At 38.0% G+C, this 7,009-nt stretch overlaps 1 long non-coding RNA gene across 1 annotated transcript; it reads left to right on the top strand.

The window, feature by feature from the left end:
* Window positions 1–969: 969 nt before the first annotated feature.
* Window positions 970–4,208, top strand: LOC138696122 (uncharacterized). Its single transcript, XR_011331241.1, has 3 exons — window positions 970–1,114; window positions 3,074–3,224; window positions 4,094–4,208. It is a non-coding gene; the product is annotated as an uncharacterized lncRNA (long non-coding RNA).
* Window positions 4,209–7,009: the final 2,801 nt, after the last annotated feature.

Here is a 7,009-nt window from a genome sequence, read left to right on the forward strand (position 1 = left end):
ACTCCGAACTCTTCTCCCGTTCTTTCCAGTGCATCTTTCAGTAGGCAGGTTCTTCTCAGCCAGTGACTCAACCAATTCCTTTTCCTCTTCTTGATCAATTTCAGTATCATTCTTTCTTCACTAACTCTTTTCAACACAGATTCATTTCTTACTCTCTCTCTGTCCACTTCACACGTTCCATTCTTGTCCATATCCATATTTAAAATGCTTCTATTCCCTTCTCATCACTTCGTCGTAATATCCATGTTTCTGTCCCATACAATGCCACACTTCATACAAAGCACTTCACCAGTCCCTTCCTTAGTTGCTTTTCCAGAGATCCGCAGAAGATGCTCCTTTTTATACTAAGCTTCCTTGGACATTGCTATCCTCCTTTTGACTTCCTGGCAGCAGCTCATGTTACTGCTTATGGTACACCCAAGTATGTGCAACTGTATTAAAAAAAATAATGATTTAGTGTTTATTTTCCCATTAGGCTACTGCCAGTCCAGAAATATTTCTAACGACCTACGCATTTTAGTCATGTTACTCGTGATTCGCTAATGATTCATCCGTGTAACCAGTCGTCGGTGGTGTTGCGGTTACCTCGCTGGCTGTTGGATCCGAAAATCTTGCTTAGCATGGATTTCCCCGAGATGGAAGTAAAGTTGTGGATATAGATTTTTGTCACGAAGAACTTTTCTGATAGAGGACGCCAGGAAAAATTTGTCTGTCATTTCCCGCCCATACAGAGTTTGGACACTGAAGTAATCTCTCCAGTTGAAGACGTAGTTAAAGAAAATACTGCTATTATTAATATTCCCATAGGTCCATTGAATATGATATTACCATACATTTCATTTCCTGCATCTATCTCTTCGAACTACAGCCGCTGTAGGTTCAGCAAACAAGCATGTAATACAATAGGTTCAGGCCCACTTGCCTTGACCAAGGCCAAGGTAGATGGGAACCAGTATTTGTCAATACGTTTACCATTCCTATAACCATATTTATTACGTCAAAGGTTGTTACCTTGTATTACGCTGCCGATCGGCCTATATAAAGCCACAGCAGCTCATGTAACAGCATTAGTCTCTCACAGTTAGACAAATCTACAACAATCATGTACAAGCTGGTAAGTTACCACTTATACCTGCACTTTCAGAGTTTGTACGTTCAATTCCATAATTCTCGCTTGGAGAAATTTCTCACCCACGTTGTATTTCAACGCTGAATAATTAACAACTTTCAGTATTTTATTTAACGACTTTTTCAAGTGCGAAGGTTATTTACTCGGAATTCAAAAATTCAACGTGGATGAGAAATGCTCACAAATTTTTTCTGGAATCCTCTATCAGAATCAGAATTTTTGCAAGTGCTGTACATATATCACAGCTTTATTTCCCTTCTTGAGGAAGAAATGCTGAGGAGTTTGCCCTTTTAAATCCCTTTCGTACGATACGGTCTTAGCTACAAAGCCTGGAACCAAACGGATAGCATTGTAACGCCTAGTTCTCGTTTATCAAGAGCAAGTAAGTTCAATATAACTGTAGTGAATTCTAATCTTATTACTACTCTTCTCTGGGACTACCATATTGCTTCCCTGCCAGAGTTGAGCTCGAGCGTGAGTTCAATTCCCACTTGGGCTGATCTGGTTTTTCCGAGGTTTTCTCAAACCGGAAGGCGAATGTCAGGTAATCTATGGTGAATCCTCGGCCTCATGTCGTCAATCTCAAGGACGACGCTAAATAACTTAGAAGTTGATATAGCGTCGTTTAATAACGAAGTAAAATTAAAAAAAAAACGCTACCATATTTTTTTTAATTTCACGTATTGTTTTTTTTCATTAAAGGTTTCAGCCGTCTACCGTTGTTGAATAACGGTTAGCACGTCAGACCGTGAAACAAGTAGGCCCGAGTTCAAATTCTGGTTGGTTTTTTTCCGGGGTTTTCCATCAATCAATTGAAGCAGAATTGCTGGGTAACTTTCGCCGTTAGACATCGGACTCATTTCGCCATCAGTAATTCACATATCATCATCATCATCCATAACCCGGGTTAAGTTCATGGTGCGGCGTGCTGTACTTGTAATTACAAGAGCGCACCCGTTCGGCTACTCAATCATTCACAGAATAGAAGTGCAAGCCTTCGGGTCCCTCCTTCGTTCAAGAGAAAAAAAAAAAAGAGTTTCAGCCAAGCGAGTTGCAAATAAAATTATAGATGCAGTAGAAGTATAAAATACAAATATTTGAAATAACTGTAGTGTTCTCGCTTGTTGCAAAAGTGGTAGCGTTTCTACCTGCAAAAATAACAGGCACAGCTTCAACTCCTAACAGGGAAGTGATTAATCTTTCTCCCACACGGATTAAGTAAGGTCGCCTTGTCTTCTACAGTATATGTTACGTGTTGTTCTAAAATAAAAGTCCGCACTATGGTGACCACATGAATTGGAACTTGAATTCTAGATGAGACCTGACATTGGTTCATAAATTTCATAGGAATAAGGATGAACGGAGTCGAAGGGCTCAGTCTATGAAATTGAAAGCTGGTAATGATAGTGATAATACATGGTGAGAAAGTTGTTCTACATTGAATAACCCACTCGAAAGTCTGTTGAGGATTAATATGATGATAAAACAATCAAAATTGAAATGAAGTGGCATGTAAAGTCGAAATATTCAGGAAAAAAATTAATCACATCAGTTCTTTCCGTATGAAAGCACATATTGAGAAGTCATCAGACAACCGAAGCAGGGCTGAATGGTTTAGGGTATCTTAACATTCAATGACACTTCCATTTACGGTCTTCAAAAGTGTGAACGACTACATTAATTTTAGTTTCTCTAGTGTAAACTATGCCAACTGCAGAAAGGAAATATTCTGTTAATTAAGAAATTTGAGAGAAAATTAGAAAAATTAATACTGAAAGTGAGATTTTATTCCCTAGTGACTAATCATAATTTCAAAAAATATTTCCAGAACAATAGACATTTCCTCCGATCTTAAAGAACGAAATATCCTGTCGATGTTTTACGTACCGTATTTGTAAATTTGGCGACATATACCTCAACAGCATTGTTATACTTTGTTTGCAGATTCTCCTCGTCCTGGCCCTCATCGCCGTGGCTGCCGCCCAGTACCCCTACTATGCCGGATACTACGGCACTGGATACTACGGCGCCTACGCCCACCCTTATGCCTACTCTGGTCTGGGCTATGGAATCTATGGACGTTAAATTATCATACGTAAGTAATAAAAAAACTGATTCTTACTTGTAACATTTGTACATCAATAGACCTATATTATTGTTTTTGTTATTAGTTATTGTATTAGTTTAAGTACTTTTGTATATCTAAAAACTACAACGAATATAGAATACACAAGTTCTCGAACTTATTGCATTAAACGTTAGGCGATACTGTTTATAGGACATAAATTTTCTTATGACATTGCAAGTATTCATTAAAGAGATGTTCATATTGGTAGGATGTCAAATATGATATCCAATTATTGCACTGTTGGCCTACTCTTTCGTAATATATTAGGATTGAGTGGATTTTTGTTCTACGTTCCACATATTTCTTACTCTACCACTATCTACGGGTACGTAAACCGTATGAATGTAGAACTACTACCACTATTATTATTATTATTATTATTATTATTATTATTATTATTATTATTATTATTATTATTATTATTATTATTAAACCCTCCTATACGGCCAAAGTGGTAACGATTCCAGTCACAAATCAAAGAACTCTGGCTCGATTTTAGAAAGAGAGACGTATATTTACACCTCCCCCTCACAGCATCCAGTTTTTTGCCTTTCCTTGCGAATGTTAAAAGTATCGTCCGAAGTAATAGTTTTGAGTCTTTGTGGATGTCTAGTGCTGCATCAGAATCGTCACCAGAGTGAGGAAGGGATAAGCCAAATGGCCCAATTCTTGAAATAGGTGATTGCGATGGTGATGATGGCCTTCATGATGATGATGATGATGATGATGACGACGACGACGATAACGATGATAATAATAATAATCATCATCATAATCATCATCAATTTATATTATCATTATGATGTAAATTCTATTTATATTTATTTTTGTTTCAGGATGTACAGCCTGTCCCCAGTTCCTAACGACATGACTTCGATAAATTATTGGCCTATGTGTTTTTTTTAAATTGGCATGTATATTCCGAAATAAATATTCCTGACATGTTTCAAATTGCTCCTATGAATTCTTTACTGAAACCCATCCCACATTCCTGATGCACAATTACATTACATACATACACTACCGGTCAAAAGTTTTCAATCACCTATCACAGCTATGGATTTGTGGTTAAAACATGGATTTCATTTTGAATATTCTACCATATCATAATGTTAGAGAGAAAAAAATATTCATTTTGTTGGTCTATTTAGTTTTTCCGGTGTGTTTTTACATTGAAATAAAGTATATTGTTGTTTTCATAGCTGATCGAAAACTTTTGACCGGTAGTGTATATAACATTATATACATACATAACATAACATAACATAACATAACATAACATAACATAACATAACATAACATACACAACACAAATACATACATACTCGTACATACATATATAGGCTACTCGTACATACATACATACATACATACATACATAGGCCTACATGGTTTTTTAGTTTTTTTTATTTAACGACGCTCGCAACTGCTGAGGTTATATCAGCCTCGCCGGTGCGCCGGGATTTTGTCCCGCAGAAGTTCTTTTACATGCCAGTAAATCTACTGACATGAGCCTGTCGCATTTAAACACACTTAAATGCCATCGACCTGGGCCGGGATCGAACCCGCAACCTCAAATATAGAAGGCCAGCGCTATACCAAGTACGCTACCGAAGCCGACTACATACATACATACATACATACATACATACATACATACATACATACATACATACATACATACATACATACATACATACATACATACATTCATATAGTACATATACCACGGTATAGTACTTTCAGTGGGAAAAAAAAAGAAATGGAACACTTCAAAATTTTTATGAGAATTTTGATTTAATATAGTAAACTATTTTTTCCTCCAAATGTTCATGGTAATTTTATTAATACTACATATTTTATTATGGGATAGGTTGAAAAAATTATTAGCAACATGTATAAAAATTATAATTTTCTTCATTTTTTTGTTTTATTTGTCGGAGTCCTTCGTAAAGAAGGATCTGGCCGTCCGGCATCCTCGAAAGAAACACATCATACAACCCCTGATATCTCTCTCTTCCTCTTCCTCTCTGCGTCTCTCTTTCCCTCTCTCTCTCTCTCTCTCTGTCTCTCTCCCCCTCTCTCTGTGTCTCTCCCTCTATCTCTTTCTCCCTCCCTCCCTCTCTCTATGTTTCTCCCTCTGTCTCTCTCACATACACAAACACACATACAAATGCACAAAAACACACACACTTTTTTTTTAATTTTGTCTGATATTTATTTTTTTCATTATTTAATATTATGTGTGCACACTACCTTAGTTGGAATATCTCCGCTTATAGCTATACTGAATATTGGTGATCTTTAGTCATTCAATTTCTGTATAGTATTTGCTATTATAGAGGAAATAGTTTTTTTTAGTGATTGTTGCTGTAAAATATATTTCCTTATATTATGTGGTCAGGGTGTGAGTATATGTATTTCTTCCCTCCTTTTTCAACTATTGTTACAGTATACAGCATTCAGTGTTTTTGTAGGTAATTCGGAAGTGCTGTATAAGACACACACACCTCAGATTGACCGTTCCCATGTTATAACTGTTATAAAGATGGGTGTCCCTCATCGTAGATTTAAGGTACTTGAAATATTTCTGCCTATAGTAGAGGGCTACAAATTTTCCTACAATTTCACGCTACTATCAAAATTTCAACTTAGCGCAATGGTCCCATATCAGCATCTTAAGTACTCGTGAGGTTGTATTAGCCCTCGGATAGGCCCATTGTACTGCCCGCGAGGGAATGGTGCGCATGCCATAAGATCCCCCCACCCTACAATTCCCCCTGCGAGCCGCCTATAAATTCCCCTAAAACCTTCATGATCCATTTACCTTTCCGCGTAGGTCTTACCACAGCCTCTCATCCCCGGTCCCAAGAGCTACCACGAGGCCAATGGAGAGCCCACGGTACATAACACTACCACCAGCATCTAATGACCATCCACGGGATCCAAGTTCGTCGACGGCTCGCAGTCGACTCTATAAGCGCGGAATGTAGGAAAGAAAGGAAGATGGAAATGATGATGATAATGATAATAATAATAATAATAATAATAATAATAATAAAAGAGGGGAGGTGTAATTATAATGGCGAAATGAATCCGAAGTCCAACGCCGAAAAATACCCAGCAATTCTTCTTCAATTGATTGTGAGGAAACGTCGGAAAAAAAAATCAACTAGGTAACTTGTCTGAAACAGGATTTGAACCCAGGACCGCTCGTTTCAATATTAGACGTGCTAACCGTTACTCCACAGCGGTGGACCGCCCTCCACTAGTCTGCGTTTTGGAGGGCTGGATCCTGCATGGATCATACTCTACATAGGCTTACAGTGACCCATCGTGCGCTTTACATAGAGCTCTGTGATGACTGCCCAGTCAGGTGGTCTATGTGGCATTCTTGAATCCAATAATGACAGTTGGGCCTCTCTGCCTTAGCCTTAAAAGATTGAAATCTCATATCCAGGCGAATATTTGATAAATTCCAGGATCCGAGCCACAAGCCCTTCGTATATCAGCATTGGAAACCCGTACTATTTTTAACTACTGCGGATGATAGATGAAAAGAGGGGGAGATGGACAGTGTTGGAGGAACGATAGCGAGCAACAAGAGTATACCAAAAAAAATTGTGTTTCATCCATTACAAATTTCATCCGGTGCCTAGCCATCGTAGGAAAGAATTCGGGAATAAGTAGCCTAACTAAATCCGATTTCGTGTAACGCCTGGATGATTATCGTGCTGACCGCAGTAACCTCC

The sequence above is a fragment of the Periplaneta americana genome, chromosome 3, assembly GCF_040183065.1.
Source record: "Periplaneta americana isolate PAMFEO1 chromosome 3, P.americana_PAMFEO1_priV1, whole genome shotgun sequence".
NCBI lineage: Eukaryota > Metazoa > Arthropoda > Insecta > Blattodea > Blattidae > Periplaneta > Periplaneta americana.